Raw genomic sequence first — 21,999 nt, forward strand, 5'->3', positions numbered from 1 at the left:
TTTAAAAGTTGGAAAAATATTTCAAGGGAGAAAAAACTTGGCAATACTTGGCGAAAGTGAAAATAAAAATTCGCTATTTACAATAGAAGAGAAAATTAAAGTCAGGTAAAATATGGAAAAAAATTAAAATCTGTCAATATATGCTGGAAGAGAAAATGAAAATTCGAAATACATGTCTGCTGAGAAAATTGAAATCTGAAAATATATGTTGGAAGAGAAAATTAAAATCTGGCAATATATGCCGGAAGAGAAAAGAAAATTCTGAAAAGTCATATTGAAAGAGAAAATTAAAATCCAGCAATATATGCCGAAAGAAAAAATTAACATTTGGCACAATATTCCAAAAAAAGAAATTTTTATATTTCAAAATATGCCGGAAGAGAAAATAAAAATCTAGCGAATATTCTGGAAGAGAAACATAAAATCTGGAACAACATACCGGAAGAGAGAACTGTAATGCGGAAAAATAGGAGAAAATTAAAATCCCTCAAAAGATGCCAGAGAAAATTAAAGCTTAAAAAGATATTCCGGAAGTAAAAAATCAAATCTGTAACAATATTCTGGAAGTGAACATAAAAATCTGATAAAATATATTAGAACAGAATATAAAAACCTAAAAATATATGCAGGAAAATAAAATAAAAATCGGAAAGACAAGCCGAAAGAGAAAGTTTTAAATTCGGAAACATATTCCAGAAGAGAAAATTAAAATCTGGCAATATCTGCAGGAAGGGAAAATTAAAATTCGGCATAACATGCTGGAAGAGAAAAATCTGACAGAAAATAAAATAAAAATCCGGCAAAATATTCTGGAAGAGAAAATTAGAATTTTTAAAAATATGCCGGAAGGGAAAATTAAACTAACATGCTGAAAGTTAAAAATATGACAGAAAGTACAATTTATATGCAGTAAAATACGCCAGAAGAGAAAAATAAACTGGATAAGAAAATTAAAATCCGTCAAAATATGCCTGAGAAGAAAATTAAAATCCTAAAAATATGCTTGAAGGGAAATTAAAATTGGGCATAATTTTCTAGAAGAGAAATTGAAATCTGGCAATTTATGACAAAAAAGAACATTAAAATACGGTAAAATATACTGTTAGAGAAAAGAAAGATTCAGCAAATTATGGCAAAAGATGGAAATATATTGAAAGAGAAAATTAATTATTGGCAAAATATGCTTGAAAAGGAAAGTGAAATCAGACAAAACCTACCCGAAGAGAAAAATATGAAGGAAGAGAAATGTCGAATCTGGACAATCATTCCATTAAAGAAAATAAAAGTCTAGCAAGATATGGCGGAAGAGAAAATTAGAATTTAGAAAAATATGCCCGAAGTGCAAAATATTAAGGAAGAGAAAATAAAAGCCTGGAAAAATATCCAAATCTGTCAATATATGCGGGAAAGGAAAATCAAAATCCGGTAAAATATGCCAGAGAAGAAAATTAAAATCTTTAAAAATATGCCTGAAGGGAAATTGAAATTGGGCAAAATTTTCTTAAAGAGAAATTAAAATCTGGCAATATCAGGCCCGAATATACCCGAAGAGAAAAATATGAAGGAAATATAAAATTTTGAACATTGTTCAGTTAGAGAAAAAAATAATCTGGCAATATATGCCGGAAGAGAACATTCAAATTTGGAAAAATATACCAGAAGAGAAAATTAAATTCTAGAAAAATATTCCGGTGAAAAAATTAAAATTTGTAAATGCATAGCGAAAGAGAAAGAAAAATCATGCAAAATATTCCGGAAGAGAAAATTAAAATCTGACACTATATGAGGGAACGAAAAATCAAAACCCGGCATAACATGATGGAAAAGAAAAATATGACAAAAAATTGAATTAAAATCTAGCAAAATACGCTGGAAGAGAAAAATATACTGGAAGAGAAAATAAAAATCCGACAAAATATACCAGAGAAGAAAATTAATATCTTACAAAATATTCTGCAAGGAAAAATGAAAATTCGGCAAAATATGCCAAAAGAGAAAATTGAAAATTGATGCAAGAAAAGAGAACTACAATCCGGAAAAAATATTTGGGAAGAAAAAAGAAAGTTTCGGCAAATCATGCCAGAAGATGAAAATGTATTGAAAGAGAAAATAAAAAATTGGCAAAACAAGCCTAAAAAGGAACCTGAAATGAGACAAAACATACCGGAAGAGAAAAGTGTGAAGAAAGAGAAAGGTCAAATCTGGAAAATTATTCCCAGAGGAAATACAAATTTGGAAATATATAACGGTAGAGAAAATTAGAGTTCGGAAAAAGATGTCCAAAGAGAAAAATATACCCGAAGAGAAAATTGAAATCAAGAAAAATATTCCGGTGAAGAAAATAAAAATTTGGCAGAAGAGAAAAATTAGAATCCGGCAAAATATGCCGGAAGAAAATATAGAAATCCGGCAAAATATGCCAGAAGAGAATGCACGACTCTTATTAATTAGATCCCTGGGTCTCGACGCCAGTGACTAACTATGTAAATTGCAGGAATACCAATGGACCGGGGGTGCCCCTTCTACCTTCAGTGATTCAGTCATGCATGCGCCTAAGGTCCCGATCAGTCCCAATACACGGGCCATTGACACACGAAAAAATCGTTCGTTAAGAATCCCTGCAGTCCACCATCGTGCGTGACCTTCGATCATCCGAAGTTCATTTCCGTTCCGGGCTTTCACACCGACACACGTTGCACTCTGCATTCTTTGTTATTTTTATATTATTTATAATTTATTAATTTATCAATTTTATCAGAAACCAGTGACGTTTTCATTCATGAATTATTCATTTATTATGTGACTTGAGTGCGATTATTTCATTCGCGATTGAACCTTCAAGTGTTAAGTGATTCGTCCTAGAGTGTAGTGAGTGATCTTTATTCTATTTTAAAAATACCGCCATTCACCTTATGCCCCCTCCACACTGCATAATGAGGCTCTTTTCTATTTTCAATTTTTTTGGGCCATTTTTAAACATGGTACATATGAAAGGGAGGGTTCGGGATGGGAAAAAATCTGAGTAATAATTTTATTTATGTGACGAATTATTTACATTAATTTTAAATGTTTAGTTCGCAATTGAAATAGGTAAAAAGAAATTTGGAAATCCGGTAATATCTTCTGTTCGGTTTTTGAATTTGAAAATAAAAAAAAAATCACTATTGTTTAATTTTTTTCTATTTACAGTTTTTGTTAGAAAAACAGTTATAAAAAGTTTTAAATAAAGGTTGAACCGATTCAACGTGTTATAATTTTTTTTATCGAAAAAAATTATTCGTTGTGTTTAAAAGTTTCGAAAATCGCGAAAAAAATTCAGAATCCAAAAACCCTAAAATACCCTGAATGACGAAAAAATGTGTTCTCAAAAATATTATTTGTTATTTAAAATTTTTTCTTATAGTTTAATTAAAAAAATTTAACAGATAAAAAATTCGCCATAAATTCTTAACCAATTTTTTAATCCAAAAAACGGAACAGCAGATATCAACCAATTACAAAAGTTAAAAAAAAAAACTTTTTGATGCCAACACGGAAATTTTTTTCCAAATTTTAAATGATCATCTCAACATTACCAAAATGAAGAAAAATCAAACTCATCAGAAAGGAATTTAAAGAAGAATTTAAGAAACACTTTCATTAGAAAGTATTAACTTATTAAAATAAGATTCGGGCACCTGTAGTTTCTGACGTCAGGGCTCTAGTTTGTTAGCAATTCAAATGCGATTAAAAGGGCATCCTAGAAATTTAGATAATAATTAAATCGGAATAAAATCGAATTATATAAAAAATTACAAATTGAAATAAATTAACCTTATGCTTGAATATTTAATTACTTTAATAATAATTAACATTAAAAATATAAACAATTAAAAAATCGACTACCAAATGCATTTTTAAATATTTAGAGTTTTTCACATTTTTGAAACAGTAATTAATAATTTCGATTTGAAAGCGCTTGAATTTCAAAAAATTATATTGTAAGACTTTAAAAAAAATGTTAAATCTAGAAATTAAAAAATTTCGAAATAACAGTTTAGAAATTGGACCAAGTAATTAGAAAGGAGTTGGAATTTTATAATTTAAAGAGTTTGAAATTAAATATATGAAAATTCAAAAATTTTGGATTAAAATAATTTTTAATTTGAAGTGTTTAAAAATTTGACAATTTCAAAAGAATATTAAAATTAATGTTTCAGAGTCAAAGTTTCTGAAATTCTAGAATTAAAATGGTTAATAAAAAAAACATGAATTGAGAGCAAAAATAAAATAAAAATAATTTATTTATTTACACTGAAAGTGTATCAACTACCTCTTAAATTAAATTAATTATTTAACATATATTATTATTTTTAATTTTTGATTATCCACTGTAGAAGGTTGCTTCTAAATTTTGTTAGAATCAAAAAATAAATTTACCGACATTTTCGCTATTCAAAATGGAATGTTTTGTAAGCATAGACATTAAAAATTAAATTGTTTAAAAAAATGTTCAAAATACAAAGGAATTAATAATAGTAAAAAATTGACAATAAAATTTGGAAATTAAAGGAATCCGAACTTCATTAAAAAATGAAAAATTTGTAATTACTTAGAAATGTGAATTAAATTTTTTTATACTCAAAAACTTTAAATAAAATTAATTTAAATCCAACCATTAAAAATTTAAGATCATTTATTTGCACAATTTTTAATTTTTTTTTTTAAATTTGAGTTTGCAATGTTCAATATCTTGGAACATCTTTAAATGAAAAATAATTTAATTTGCAATGCTTTGTTTTAAAATCTTCTAATTTTTATGGCTTAAACGTAACCCAATTATATTTTTTTGTTTTCGGTTCCTTGAATATATTTTCAAAATTGTTTAATTAAGTGCCTTCAAAATAAATTAGAAACAACAAAAAGTTAAGAAACCCATTTGGTTACATTTAAATTTTAAAAATAAAAAGATTTTAGAAATAGATTTTGTAAATTTAATTATTTTGTATTAAAAAATATTTTAATATATTAAATATTCCAAATTGAGCTTAAAAAAAAGCAATTTCAAATCGAAATTGGGCAATCTCAAAAATTGGAATCATAAAGATCTTGTTTTGTATTCTTTTTTCATTTTTCATTTTATAATGTTATCTCTAAATTTTCCGATTTTTAGTAAAACATTAAAAAAAAATGAATAATTTAAGACTAAAAAATATTTTATTTGAAGATTTCAGCATGAATAATAATACTAAATGGAATGTTAAAAATTCAAATAAATTAAATTTGTTCTTTTTTTAGAAAATTAATTTTCTTGCTTAAAAGTGTATCTTTTTGGTTGAAAATTTAACTATTCCGGTAAAAAATTGAACTATTTTCTTGAAAATTCATTTAATTGTTTTCCACTTTTATTTAAAAAAATCATCCTGTAGAAAATTAATCTTTTTGTAAAAATTGTACTACTTGGTTAAATATGTATTTTTTTTTGGTTGAATAATAATCATTTTCGTTGAAAATTCATCTCCTTCATTGAAAATTTAACTTTTTTGTTAAGAAATAGTTTTTGTTTGTTTAAAATCAATTTTTCAACTAAAACCTTAACTATTTCAGTTGAAGATTGATAATTTGAGTTGAAAAATCATCTCTTGTCTTTAAAAATATACTATTTTATTAAAAATTCTTTTTTTTTTGTAATAATTTAAATTTATTAATTGAAAATTAAACTATTGGAAGTTGTGCTTGAATATATAACTTCCTCAGTTAAACATTTCACTATTGGGCTAAAAATCTATCTACTTTGTAAAGAATTCATTTATTCAAAAAAGTCTTTTATGTTTTTAAAAATTCAACTATTTTGGTGAAAATTAATATTTTTGGGTAAAAATTAGAATATTTGAAAATTGAACTTTTTGATTGACGATAAATTTTGTTGTTGAAAATTCATGTATTTTATTGAAAAGATTCTTTTCTTGGTAGAAAATTAATCTTAATTTACAAGATTTATTTTTTTTGGTAGTTCATAATTTAACTATTTGCATTTTTTGTTGAAAATTGTTCTTTTTTGTTGCAAGGTAAGGTATTTTGTTAAAGAAAAAATCATTTTTCTTGAAGATTCTTCATTTAAGTAGAAAATTGATCTGTTGGGTATAAAATTTAACTATTTGGTCGAAAATTAATTATTTTATTGTAGATTTAACGATTCTAATTTGTGGTAGAACATTAATCTTTTGTTATTAAAAAAATCCATTTATCTGGCTGACAATTTATTTTTCATTAGTTTAAAATTTAAATTATTATTCCAAATTTCTTGTATCTTGTTGAAAATTTATCTATGGGTTTAAAATCGAACTATTATGTTTAAAATTCGTTTTTTAAAAATAAAAATAATTTTATTAAATTGAAAATATAACTATTATATTTTTGATTGAAAACACTTTTGCTGTAGCAAGCTCAGGTATTTTGTTGAAAAAAAATGATTTTTTGTTTAAAGATTCCTTATTTTAGCTGAAAATTCATCTTTTGTATAAAAAATAACTATCTGGCTAAAAATTTATCTTTCTTTTTTAAAAAGTCAAGTAATTTGACAAAAATTCCTTTTTTTCGATCAATTATTTTTTTTATTAATTCTTTTTAGTTAATAATAATAATAATTTTAAAGAAGGAATTAAGCTGATATGGTGACCTTGACCTGGTGTTTAGAAATAATTCTTTTATATTATGCTACCTTAGTTGTAATTATGTACTGTATCAAGTGAAAAAAAAACGAAAACCGGTTGCAATCGAAAGTACTAGGTATCTACAGACAATTATCGACATCAAAAGTTGATCGCTCATGCTTACGATGGAAAGTGTCCGAGTTGCGTGTTTATTATTAATCGTTACGTAAATGTCCTATAAAGAATTTTTGCAAAATAGATGGAATTTTTATGCACTCAGAAATTACACAATTCAATCGAGAAGTAAACCCTTGAAAATATTCTATTAAAAGAAAAAAAAACGCGCGCTAAATGCGCAATTTTTTATCGTCCCTAATAATTTTTATGTTGAAAAATTCCAGTTATAATCCGACTTAATTTAATTGTAACCCAAAAAAATTTAGAGTAATTCAGGTAATCAAAGTTTATTTTCAGAGAATTACAATTGTAATCCTGGGTAATCCCAGTATCGCGAAGTAATCCATTTTAAGTATTTTAAGTATTTCGAAGTAATCCCAGTATTCCAGAGTAATCCACTCGTAGCCTAGACAATTCAAAGTACATAATTCAGGCCGTGAAAGTAATCTACTTGTAATCCACTTTTAATCCGCTGTAATCTATTTGTAGTTTAAAAAATGCAGAGTATTTCCTGTAATTTAGGTGTAAACCAAGAGTATTACAATTATAATTATCTGTAATCTCAGTATCAAGGAGTAATCCACTTGTAATCCAGAGAAGCCAGTAATCCGAGGTCAGTGTAATTTAGGTAATACAAGTAATCTGGCGTAATCCATTTGTAGTACAGAAAACTCAGAGTAATTCATGTAATCTAGTAATCCAATTAAAATCCAGGTGTAATTCGAATATTTGGAAGTAATCCCAATATTTCAGAGTAATCCACGCGTAGTCCAGACAATTAAATGTGAATAATTCCGGTAATACCAGTAATCTGCTTGTAATCCACTTTTGATCCTCAGAAATCCACTTGTAGTCTAGAAAATTCAGAATAATTCGGGTATTCCAGGTGTAATTCGAGAGTATTAAAATTATAATTCTCGTTAATTTCAGTATCAAGGAGTAATCCGTTTGTAATCCAGAGTAGTCCAATTCTAATTCGCGGTAGTCCACTTCTAGTCCAGACAATTCGAACCAATTTAGCAAATTCAAGAAATCTGATAAAAATACAGGTGTAATTTAAGTAGTTTGAAGTCATTCGAATTTTAGTATTCCAGTGTAATCCACGTTTAGGACAAATTAATCTATTTATAATTTCGATTATAAACCGATGTAATTCACTTACAGTCCAGACAATTAAGAGTAATTTAGGTAATCTAGGTGTAATTCAAGATTATTACAATTATAATTATTGGTAATTTCAGTATCAAGAAGTAATCCAGTTGTAATCCAGAGTAATCCAATTATATTTCGTGATATTCCACATTTAGTCCAGAAAATTCGGACCAATTTAGGTAATCTAAGTAATCCAATTGAAATCCAGGTGTAATTCAAGTATTTCAAAGTAATCCCAGTATTTAGGAGTAATCCACTTGTCCAGATAAATCATATTACATAATTCAGGTATTACAAGTAAGTAATTTACTTGTAAACCACTTTTAATCGGAAGCAGTACATTTTTAGTCTAGACAATTCAGAATAATTCTGAAATACCAGTTGTAATTCGAGCGTATTACAGATATGGTTCTTAGTAATATTAGTATCAAGGAGTAATCCACTTGTAATTGAGAGTACTCAGTACTCTCTCAGTACTCCACTTCTAATTGAAAAAATTCAGATTAATTTAGGTAATCCAAGTAATCTAATTGAAATCTAGGTGCAGTTAAAGTAATTCGAAGTAATTGGATTCTTAGTATTCTAATGTAATCAAATTTTAGGACAAAGTAATCTACCAGTAATCCAGTTTTTAACCAGAGTGATCCACTTGCAGTTCAGAAAATATAGAGTAATTCAGGTAATCTAGGTGTAATTCAAGACTAATATAATTATCAATAATCCCGGGATAAAGGAGTAATCCACTCATAATCCAGGGTAATCCAATTATATTTCGTGATACTCCGCGTCAATTCCAGACAATATGATACAATTTAGGTAATCCAAGTAATCCAATTGTGATTCTAGTGCACTTCCATGAATTAAAAAAAAAAACCCAATATAGCGGAGTAATCCACTTGACCTTCGGAGTAATGCACTTGTAATCAAATTATAATTCGGATGAATCCACTTGCAGTCCAGAAAATTCTAAATAATTCTTATAATCCGAAGTATTACCTGTATTGTGGAGGAATCCACTTGTAATTCCTTTTGTAATTCCAGTATTACAGAGTAATACACTTCTTCTCCAGTGTAATTCACTTGTAATCGAAACTGATACTGTTCTAATGTAACGTAATCCACTTGTAGTCTAGACAATTCAGAGTAATTCAGGTCTAAGTAATCCAATTGTTATCCAGGTGTAATTAAAATAATTCGAATCAATTGTAGTATTATTTAGTAATTCCATTGTTCTTTGGTGTACTCCACTTTTATTCAAGTACTAATCCGTCATAAACCACTGGTAAATCAGAGTATTCAGAATAATTCAAGTAATCCAAGCAAGCCAATTCTAATTCCAGTGTAATTCAAGTAATTTAAAGTAATCCTTTATACTTTCATAGTAATCTACTATTAAGCAGGAGTAATCCGCTTTTAGTCTAGACAATTCAGAGTAATTCAGGTCCAAGTAATCCATTGTTATCTAGGTGTTATTTAAGTCATTTGAAGTAATTTAAGTATTATTTAGTCATTCCACTCTTCTTAAAGTAATCCACTTGTAAGCTAGTACTAATTCGGCATAAACCACTTGTGGATAAGATAATTCAGAGTAATTTAAGTAATCTAGGTAATCAAATTCTAATTCTTGTATTTTTAAAGTAATTTAAAGTAATCCTATAGTTTCATAGTAGTTTACTTATAAACTGGAGTAATCCACTTGTAATTTAGACAATTCAGAGTAATTCAGGTCTAAGTAATCTAATTGTTATCCAAGTGTAATTCAAGACATTCGAAGTAATTTCAGTATTATTTAGTAATTCCATTGTTCTTCGGAGTAATTCACTTGTATTACAGTACTAGCCCGCACAAACCACTTGTGGATCAGATTATTCAAAGTAATTTAGGTAATCTAGGTAATCAAATTCTAATTCATGTGTTATGAAAGTAAAAATAAAGTAATCCTATAATTTCATAGTAGTTTACTTTTAAACTGGAGTAATCCACTTTTAGTCTAGACAATTCAGAGTAATTCAGGTCTAACTAATCCAATTATTATCCAGGTGTAATTCAAGTAATTCAAAGTAGTTTCAGTATTATTTAGTAATTTCATTGTTCCTTGGAGTAATCCACTTGTAACCTGGTACTGAAACGGCATAAACCACTTGTGGATAAGATAATTCAGAGTAATTCAGGTCCAAATAATCCAATTATTATTCAGGTGTAATTCAAGCTATTTGAATTAATTTCAGTATTATTTAGTAATTTCATTGTTCTTTGGAGTAATCCACTATTTATCCGTCATAAACCACTGTTGGATAATATTATTCTGAGTAATTCAGGTAATCTAGGTAATCTAATTTTAATTCCAGTGTAATTCAAGTGATCTAAAGTAATCCTATATATTTCCATAGTAATCTACTTTTAAGCAGGAGTAATCCACTTGTAGTCTAGACAATTCAGAGTAATTCAGGTCTAAGTAATCTAATTGTTGTCCAGGTGCAATTTAAGTAATTTTAAGTAATTTCAGTATTATTTAGTAATTCCACTTTTCCTGGAGTAATCCACTTGTAATCTAGTACTAATTCGGTATAAACCACTTGTGGATAAGATAATTCAGAGTAATTTAGGTAATTTAGGTAATCGAATTTTAATTCATGTGTTTTTAAAGTAATTTAAAGTAATTCAAAGTAATCCTATAGTTTCATAGTAGTTTACTTATAAACTGGAGTAATCCACTTGTAGTCTAGATAATTCAGAGTAATTCAGGTCTAAGTAATCTAACTGCTATCCAGGTCTAATTGAAGTAATTCGAAGTAATTTCAGTATTATTTAGTAATTTTATTGTTCTTCGGAGTAATTCACTTGTATTTCAATTAATTTAAAATAATTTAGGCACTCAAAGAAATTAACCTGTAATCCAGGATAATCTAGCTAATTCGCAGTGATTCACATAAGTAATCGAAATAGTTTTCATCGACTTTTTTGAAAAATAATTTTCCTAACTGAAAGTTTTGCTATTACATTTTTGGTTAATTATTAATTTTTTTGATTCAAAATTAATACATTTTTTTGAAAATTTGTCTTCTTGAGTTGAAATTTCAACTATTTTGGTGGGAAATTGAAATTTATTGTTTAAAATTAGTTTTTTTGTTTTATTTTTTCAACTGAAACTTCAACTACTATTTTATTTTTCGTGAAAATTCGTCTTCCTTTCTTCAAAATTCATGTACTTTGTTGAAAGCTCGTTTTTTTTTGTGTAGAAAATTAATCTGGTTTAAAAATTGATCTTTTTGTTGAAATATTGTTTCTTTTGTACAAAATTGATTTTGAAGTTGAAGATGTAAATATTCAATTTTTTTAATTTATCTTTTTTGATTTAAAAATTCAACTAACAAGAATCTTCATTTTTAGTTGTAAATTCATCTCTTTGGTTGAAAAATTGACTATTGTTTTAAAAAATCGTATTTTTGATGAAAAATTTATTGTTTAACTAAAAACTTCTATTCCTATTAAAGATTTGTCATTTTAGTTAAAAATTCATCTCTTTCAATGAACATTCAGATATTTTGTTGAAAATTAAAAAATAACAAAACAAAAAATTCTGGTGAATTATAAACATTTTTTGAAATTTAAATGTTTGCTTAAAATAACCAATTTTTGGTGCGAAATATTATTAGAAGCTTAAATTCTTCCAAAATTTTAAATCTTCTTTGAAGTCTATAACGTTTATTCTGTATTTAAATTTAATGATTTTTTTTCTATGAAAATTCCGATTTTCCATGTGAAGCACCAACATAACCTATAACTGATGGAAAATTGTGAATCTTCTTTAAAATATAATTAAAAAAAAAAAAGAAAATGACCAATTTCCGACAAAAAATTTCAAAATAAGATAACGAACAATTCTTGTGAATTATATATATTCTTTGAAATTGATATATTTTTGTTAAAAATAACCGATCTTCCTTCAAATATAATTTTTTAAATTAAAATGACTAACTTTCGACGAAAAACAATAAAATAATAAAAAAATCGTCAAAATTATAAGTATTCCTGGACATTTAAATGTATTTGTTTAAAATAACCGATTTCTGGTGAAAATGGTTAACATAACCTTAAATTGTTTCACGATTGCAAATATATTAAAAAATCTATAACAATTGCCCTTCTTTTAAATTTAATTCTTTTTTTCCATAATACTGATTTCCTGTGTAAAATGCTAACATAGCCTGTAATTGTTAAAACAACTGTGAATTATCCTTGAAATATAATTTTCTCAAATTAAAATTACCAATTTCTGACGTTGAATAATAAAATAACATGGCTTTCTCATAATAATAATTTTTTCTATTCAAACACTAATTTTCTGTGCAAATCCTTAACATAACCTATAATTGTTGAAAATTTGGAATCTTTAAAACATAATTTTTGTCAATGAAAATTATCAAATTTCGACGAACAACAATAATATAACATAAAAGAAAATTCTTCTGAATTACAAATATTTTTTTAACATAAATATATTTGTATAAAATAACCGGTTTTCAGTGAACATGGTTAACATAACCTTAAATTGTTTCAGCAATGTAAATATTATCTCAAATTTATAACAATTAACCTTCTTTTAAATTTAATGATTTTCCCCTATAATACTGATTTTCTGTGTAAAATGCTAGCATAACCGGTAATTGTTAAACCAATTGTAAATTTTCCTTGAAATATAATTTTTTTTTTTTAAATTCAAATTGCCAATTTGTGACGAAAAATACTAAAATTACATAACTTTCTAATAATAATCATTATTCCTATACAAATACTAATTTTCGGTGCAAATCCTTAACATAACCTATAACTGTTAAAAATTGCGTATCATTAAAATATAATTTTTGTTAATTAAAATTACCAAATTTCGACGAACAACAATAACAGAAAAGAAAATTCTTCTGAATTATAAATATTTTTTTAAATTCAAGTATATTTGTGTAAAATAACTGGTTTCCAGTGAACATCGTTAATATAATGTTAAATTTTTTCAGCATTGTAAAGCTTATCTAAAATTAATAACAATTACCCTTCTTTTAAATTGAATGCTTTTTTCGTATGATACTGATTTTCTGTGTAAAATGTTAACATAACCTGTAATTGTTAAAACAATTGTGAATTTTTCTCGAAATATAATTGTTTTAAATTAAGATTTCCAGTTTCTGACAAAAAATACTGAATTAACATAACTTTCTAAAAATAATCATTTTTCTTGTAACATACTAATTTCCATTGAAAATCCTCAACATAACCTATAATTGTTGAAAATTGCAAATCTTCAAAGTATAATTTTTGTTGATTATATTAACAAATTTCGACGAAAAACAATAACATAACATAAAAGAAAATTCTTCTGAATTATACATTTTTTTAAAATTTAAATATATTTGTATAAAATAACCGGTTTCCAGTGAACATGGTTGACATAACCTTAAATTGTTTCAGTATTGTAAATCTTCTCTGAAATCTTAACAATTAACCTTGTTTTAAATTTTATGCTTTTTTCCTATAAAAAGACTGATTCCCTATGTAAAACGCTGACATAACCTATAATTGTTGAAAAATTGTGAATCTTCTTTCAAATATAATTTTTCTTTTTAAATTAAAATTACTACCTTGCGAAAAAAAGTATGAAAAGAACATAACAAAAAATTATTTTGTATACTAAATATTAATTTAAATTTAAATATTTTTGTTTAAAAAAAACGATTTTCGGTGAAAATGGTTAAAATAACCTGAAATTGTTCAAAAATTGTGAATCTATCTTGAAATCTATTCAAATATTTCAGGTAAAATTCGTTACACTGTGGAAATTGAACAAGTTTAAATAAAAGTTCAAATTATATTGGATTTTAAAAATTATTTATGGTAATATGGCATCCTACAAAAACAATCGGTCTGGCGATTTTTGAACAAAGTCGACTTTTGTATTTAGTTGATATTTTAATAAAATGTTTTTAAATTTCAAACTTTTTTTATTCAAAATTGTTAATTATTCTGTCAAAAAATGTTAATCCCTAAATACTGAAAAATTTTCTATATATTTTTTAATAATATAAATGCAACCTTTTTTAAACTTATTTCAATTCCTCCTATTATTATAATATTTTAACTTGTTATTTAAAAGACTTATTTAAAAATTATTAATCGAGTAGAAAAAATCGTTAAAAATTTAATATTTCTCTTTGGCAAAAATTCAGAGCTTCGACCAAATGTGGCACGAAAACTAGTTTTGGTCATGTAAATACTAACTAAACATAGCGAGAATAATTTTTAGGCTGTGATTAATCATTTTTAGCGAAACAAATCAGAAGATTTTCGACTTTACTCTGAAACAACAAAAATTGATTGAATACCTTTCAAATAATTTTTTTCAAAGACTTTTTATATTTTTAACCTTTGATTTTCATTATTTATCCATTTTAAGTTATTTATTACCGAAGTTTATTATTCAAAAAGGCTTTGAAACTCGGACCAATTGACGCACATTTTACCTGCCATTGCTCAAGCTGTGCCTTGAATTCCTAATTTGACATTATTAGAGAGGTGAATTTCAAAAACGTTTGAAAACCATTTTTAAATATCCGGTTGAAAGATACACTTCTTCAGCTATAATGCAATATAAAATTAAATTCAAAAAATAAAATTTATTTCTGACGAATTGTTGGATTTTTAATTTAGAAAATTCGTTTAAATATTATTATTTATTACAATTTTTAATTAAACATTTTTTGTGGCTTTTTATCTGTCAATTTCGTTAATAACATTTTTCTGGAAATTCAAATGACTTAGGTTTTATTTTGAATGAATAATTTTAAGTTTTAAGGATCTCAAAATATATCGAAAAAGAATCTGGAAGATTTTCAGACAATATATTTAAATTCGCAGGATTACAAATTTTCTAAATTAATTATATGAAAATTAAGACGATTAAAAAAAATCCAAACAAGATGTATATTTTTGAAGATTTCAAAAAAATTCTTTTTAAGCATTTTTAAAAGTTACAAGTGAGTAAAACAAGTATTATAATTTTTGGAAAAATTTGTAATGATTTTTTGATGATGATTTGTAATGATTTCTTATGATTGTGAAAATTAATGTAAAAAATTAAAACAAATTTAAAACAAAATATAAATTTTTAGAATTTAAAAATTTTTCATTTTAAAATTTTCAATTTTAATCATGAAGAATTTAGAAAAAATTCGAACCATTTAAAATAATATTTAGAATTTTCAAAAATATTGCAGTTAAAAAAAAAATAGGAAAAATTTGATTAATTGCGAAAGATATTTATAATGCTTAGAAGTTTTAAGAAAATTCGAAAACAATTTAAAAATTTTAAACTTTACTAATTTTTTTTCAACAAGCTGTATATTTTTGAAAATTTAGAAAAAAGTTTAGAATCATTTTAAGAATCTCGAAAGATTTTAAGAGTATAACAAAAAATTTTGAATGGATAATAGAATTTTAAAAGATTTTTTATTTCGAAAAATTAATTCTGAGAGAAATTAAATTCATAAAAGCGTTTCAAATGATGGACCAAAATGTCGAAAAAATAATGTAAACATTTAAACATTTTAAATGATTTTCTACAATTTCAAAAAGAGTGTAGGAGATTTTCAAACAAAATTTGTTCTTTTTCATTGATTCAGTTCAAATTAAAGTTTTTAAAAAGTTAAAAAATTGTTAAAACATTTAAAAATAATTAAAAACTTTAAAAGGTTTTAAAAAATGTAATAAATACAGAGTTTTGAAGAAAATTTGAGGAAAATTAATTTTTTATGACAAATTAATTTTCAGAAAATATTTAAAAGTATGCAACTAAATTTTAAAAGATTTTCATAACTGTCAAGAAAAATCCGGAAGATTGATGTCAATTTTTTATATTTGCAAGTTTTTAAAATTATTTTAGGGAATATTTGAATAATTTTTAGAAATTCAGAAGAGTTAGAAGTTTAAAAAAGATTTCAAAATAATATAAAATTTCAATTTTTTTTGTTAAGATACCTGAGAAAATTGGAAGTTAATATTTATTTAAGAAGTTTCTGCAGGATGAAAAAATAGGAAAAATTCTAATAGTTTCAAATGATATTTATAAATTTTTTCAAACAGAATGTAGAATTTTGTTAAGAATTTTGAATTATTTAAAGAAAAAAAAAAATTTCTTAAGATTTATGGGAAAAGTCGAGTGGTTTTTTATTCTGAAAAATAAATTCAAAGAGAAAATAAAAAAAATTTTCAAATATAAAATAATTCAAAAACTTTAAATGATTTGGAAACATGTTAAATAAAGTTTAGATTTATGAAGACTTAAGAAAAAAGCTTTTAAAACATTTTGGGAGGTTTTTAGAAAACAAAGTTATTTTCTTAAAATTCCTAGAAAATTTTTTTATTCTTTTAAAAAAATTAATTTTCAGTGAATATTCAAAATGATATGAAATAATTTCCAATTTTCCGCAAAATTCTAAAATGTTTTTGAATTATCTCCAAAATTTTATTGTCCAAAGACATTGAACAAATAAATATTTATTCGAAATTTTTATTTTGTATTAAAAATTATTTTCCACCTCAAATCGAAAATACTAAAATTGATTGTTTAAAAAAATTATTATTTGTTTAATTTATGTTACATAATTTGTTATTGTTAAAAATATAATAGAATAAATTGACAATTAATAATTTATTTAATTTATTCTGAATTATTTCATTACATTTTTTTAAATTTTATTTTAGCAATAATTCATGCTAAATTCCTTGAACTGACTAACCAAAAGTCGACCTTGCCCTCGATCTTTGTGAAGGTCCAGTAGCGCCTCTAACATCTTGAATCTTGAAATTGCGATCTATGGTTCGTGAATAAAAAAAAAAAATTCTGACGCACATTTACTCTCATGGATATTATCATTCCCATTAACCCGGTTAGCCATCATCTGACCCAGATTACAAATATTTTGGCTAAGTGAGCTTTCTTGTAAACAAATTCCTTTATGCAATTAAATCTTTTTAAATTAATTTTCAGTATTTTCTAAATTCTGTTTATCTTGAATTAATCTCAAATTGTTTAGAATTAGGCTCAAGGCCAATTTTCGAATAGCCAAATTTACTTTACAATAATTAATATAGAATTTATAAAGATATATTATTTAATAAAAATCGTATGTCTTGAAACTTTTAAAAATTCTTGAAAAGACTATTTTTTCGAAATGTTTATAATTTAATTCTTTATAAGTTTTTAATAATTTTTTAATCTTTCCAAGGACTTTAAATATGTTTTAAACTTACTCAAATTTTTCACAAATTTTAAGAATTGTTTTTATTTATTCTATTTATTTTTATTAAATTTTAAATTTCTGAAAAAAACTTCTACTTTTTTTCTAAATTTCCAAAAATCTATATTTTATTAAAATTTTGTTCAAATCATTCAAATTTTTTATTCTTTTGAATATTTTCGAAACTTCCAAACCTTCTAAAAACTTTTTAAATTATTCAACTTTTCCTTCATTATTTAAATAATGCAATAATTAAAAATATTGTTTTAAACTTTTCCGTTTTTTTTTAATTTTGGAAATATTAAAAAATATTCTCTGAATTTTTTTTTATAAAAATCATTTGAAATCTTCTCAGGAATCTTAAGAATTTTTTGGCTCTCTTGGAACCTTTCATAATTCCTAAAAAGGTTACTATTTTAAAATTTTCAAGAATATACAGTGTTCCACATTTTTTAAAATCTTCTTACATTTGAATTATTTTCGCATCTTTTTTAAATCTCTTTATTATCTTTTAAGCTTACTTAAGTTAAAAAATTTTAAACTTGCAAAATTGAAAATCTTTGTACTTCTTTTTAAAAATTTTAGGAAATCATTTTAAAAAATGTAACCTCATTCAAATTTTCACTTAAAACAAAGATTATTTGAAATTTTCCTAAGAATCTTAAGAGTTTTTCTCACTGTAGAAACTTTTGAAAATACTTAAAAAATTTCTTTTTCTAAAATCTTCATAAATATAAATTTTGTTTGAAATTTTTTGTAATCTTCTGAAGATTTAAATTATTTTCGAACTATTTCACAACTTCCAAATATCTTTTAAAATTAGTCGGATCCGCTTTTTTTATTCACTTGAAACGTTTCGAAATTCTTAAATTGCTGATTTTTTCAAGGTCTTCAAGAATCTAAAAAGAATGTAATGTTTATAAGTTTTTAATTATTTGAACTATTTGAATCATTTTGATTTTAGATAATTTACATTATTTTTCGAAATTTTGGGAAATTATTAACAAAACTTTACAACCTCATCCAATTTTCTCTTAAAATTAATTTGTGCAAATAAAAATAATTTGAATTTTTCTCAAGAATGTTTAGATTTTTTTACTTCTATTAAGCCTTTCGAAATTCATGAACACCTTTTTTTGAATTTTTCAAGAATATACATTTTATTTGAAAATTTTGCAAAATCTTCTCAATATTTAAATTATTCCCGAAACTTTTAAAAACCTTTAAATATCTCTGAAACTTACTCGATTCAAAAAATTAAATTATTTCAAAACGTTTAAAAATTCTTAAAAATTGTATTCTTTCGAATTCTTAAAAAACATTAACAAAATTTAATCTTTAGACGTTTTTTATTATTTTCGAATCATTTAAAAAATTTTAAATATCTCTTACGCTTACTCGAATATTAAAACACAAAGTTCAGTCTTGTAAAATTGAAAAATTTTGCTTCAAAAATTTTGTCTTAAACTTAATTAAAAAAAAAAATAATAATAAAAATGTTTTATTTTCTTCCAGGTATTTTGAGCAATTTTTGTTTTTTGATTGTTGAAATCTTTCAAAATTCTTAAAAATATTCTTTTTTTAAATCTTTAAGATTACATATTTTGTTTGAAATTTTTAATAATCTTTTTGAGACTAAAATTATTCTCGAAACTTTAAGAAACCCATAAATATCTCTTAGTCTTATAAGAAAAAGAAATTAATTTTGCAAAATTAAAAATCTTTGTTTTAAATTCTTCTACTCTTCTTATTTTTTTTAAATGTATCCAAATTTTTAAAACAATCTTATTTTTTCGAAATATTTAAAAAATGTAGTCTTTACAAGTTTCGCTTATTATTTATTAATCTTTTTAAAATTTCTAAACATTTCTTACGCTTACTCGAATATTTAAAAACAATTTGAGTCTTTTAAAATTGAAAACTGTAGTTTTAATACCTTTTATATTCTTTCTCGCAATTTTATAAAATCATTAAAATCCTTTTAAAATCATATGCAATTTTGTCCTGAACCTAATTTTTCAAAATAAAAATCATTTGAAATTTCGCTATGAATCTTAAAAAAATTTTTTGTGACTGTCTTGAAATCTTTAAACATTATTAAAAACCTCCTTTTTTAAAATGTTTTGATATATATAAACGATATACATTTTATCTTAGAATTTATTTTTAAGAATAAAAAATAATTAAAATTTTTCTCATAAATCTTAAGAATTTATTTTTATTCTCTTAATAGATTTAAAAATTCTTAAAAATTCCAAGAATGTTGTGACAAACCTGTATTTAAATGTCCAGTTTCACAATCTCTTTTGTGTAAAGCAATTCTAGTTTTAAATCTCCTCTCAATTTCGCCTCTATAAACTTTATTCGAACATTTTTGTTTTAACAAATAAATAACACGCCAAGCAAATTTTCAAGGCTGCTACTGTTTTTTAAATAAATGATGATTAAAAGTATTATTGTTTTTGAAATAAACATTAACAATTCATTATTAATTCTTTTTGATAATTTATGCTTTCAAATATTTTTTTTTAATGAAATCTAAATCAGGATATAGTGGATGCTATCACACACTGACACATTTCATTTTCTTTTGATCTCTAAATTTCAAAAAAATAAATTTCAAAAAAGATTCATTTTGAAAATAAGGTCTTTAATTTTCAATATAGAAACTAAAGATTTTAAATTAATCAGATGTTTAAAACACTTATGAAATAATTTAATCCCTGATGTGGTCGCTGAAACTTTCGCTTTGAGTAACAAATTGAACGGTTTTTTTAAATTTGAAGAAAGTGTTTCCAGTAATTGGAAATCATGAAATTATAAATAAATTGAAAAAGATAAGAAAAATCTGTTTAGCTAGTTGAAAATTTAAAAAATGAACATCAATATTTAATCCATGTAAATGCCGATTAGGGAAATTTAGCTGTCGCAGCTAAGAGATGAATATAATAAAGTAATTGAAAATATTTTTAGGAATAATATTTTTCACAAAAATATAAAAACTAGTATGGTTTTAACAATTAAAAACAAATGCAATAATATACTTTTAGATGAGAAAACAAAAGATTAATTAATGATCAATGTGCACATCGTTTAAAAATTCATAATAATGTTTTAGCAAAAGCTTATGCTCCGCCAACCACAAACCAAATCTAACTTTGTCGTTGTTTTTTCTCTTCAAAATTTATCTGAATATAATTAAAATGTTTTAAAATCAGATTCTATAAGCGAGAGTTTGTTAATAGAAAATAGTTGGGAACTTAAAGATGTTCTAAAAAAGATGAATGTACTGAAAGCCCATTCAATATTTTCCTTAGGATGTGTCGATGTTTAATAGCATCCCACTAGATCTTACTTTCGGTTGCGTTAAAGAAAATTTTATTTTAAATCACAAATTAACAAAAATAACTAAAAATTAATTATCAACAGCCATTAGAACTATTTTTAATAATATTGTTTTCTCTTTTAAGAAGAAATTTTATCAACAAAAATATCGGGTTGTCCTATGGTTTTGCCTTCATCTCCAGAAATTCTTTATAATAAACCTAAAACTAGTATGGTTTCAACAATTAAAAATAAATACGATGATATATTTTCACACGCGAAAACAAAAGATTAATTAATTATGAATTTACATTCCGTTGAAAAACTCACAATAGTGTTGTAGCAATAGCTTATGCTCTCCGAGCTAGAAACCACATCTAACTTGGAGAACCATTGCTTTCCTAAATGTTTCTTCTACTTACATTTTGTCTATATATTTTAAATATTTTGAAACCAGTATCTATAAACAATAGTTGCTCTAGAAAATATAGTTAGGAACTGAAAGATATTCTAAAAACATTAATGTACCGAAAACTCATTCAATAGTTTCCTTAGGATGTTGTGTCGATGTTTGATATCATCCTACTAGACATTAAGTTGCATTAAAGAAAAACTTATTTTGAATAATAAATTAACAAATATAACTAATGATGAATTTTTAGTAGTCACTGAATCTGTTTCAATGCTACTGTTTCCTATATTAAGAAGGAATTCTATCAACAAATATCGGGTTGTCCTATAGGTTTGGCTTTATCCCCAGATAATCTTTATAAAAATATAAAAAACTAGTATGATTCCAACATTTAAAAATAAATTACATGATGTAGTTTTAGATAAAAAAAAATTAATTAATGAACAATGCGCGTACTGTTTAAAAACTCGCAATAGTGTTCTAGCGAAAGCTTATGCTCTCCCAGCTACAAAATAAATCTAACTTGAAGAACCGCTGTTTCGAAAGTTGGATATCCTACTCACAATTTGTCTAAATATATTGAAAATATGCTAAAAAGAGTTTCTATAAACACTAGTTTGTCAATAAAAAAATAGTTCGAAACTTAAGGACATTCTAAAAAACGTGAATTCAAGTGAAGCCTATTCAATAGTTTCCTTAAGATGTTGTGTCGATGTTGGATAGCATCTCACTAGATCTTACTTGAACAAAAATTGATTTAAAATCATTAAATAAAAAAAAACTAAGAATGCATTATTAACAGCCACTAAAACGATTTTCAATGGATCTGTTTTCTCTTTTAAGAAGAAATTCTATCAATAAATATCGGGTTGTCCTATAGGATCGCCTTCATCATCAGATATTCTTTATAAAAATTCAAAAACTAGTATCATTTAAATAATCAACATAAACAAAAGGATATAGCTATGAAATCATGCAAAAGATTAATTAATTATAAATGTTCATTCCGTTT

At 24.5% G+C, this 21,999-nt stretch overlaps 1 protein-coding gene across 1 annotated transcript in view; it reads left to right on the forward strand.

Annotated features, from left to right (window-relative positions):
* Positions 1-2,582: 2,582 nt before the first annotated feature.
* LOC117172928 (lipase 3-like) overlaps positions 2,583-21,999 on the forward strand; it is a 38,894-nt gene continuing 19,477 nt past the window's right edge. The window contains exon 1 of the mRNA XM_033361229.1: positions 2,583-2,868. The gene's annotated coding sequence lies outside the window, so the exon portion shown is untranslated. The remainder of the gene's footprint in view (positions 2,869-21,999) is intronic.

This window comes from Belonocnema kinseyi, chromosome 5 (genome assembly GCF_010883055.1).
Source record: "Belonocnema kinseyi isolate 2016_QV_RU_SX_M_011 chromosome 5, B_treatae_v1, whole genome shotgun sequence".
NCBI lineage: Eukaryota > Metazoa > Arthropoda > Insecta > Hymenoptera > Cynipidae > Belonocnema > Belonocnema kinseyi.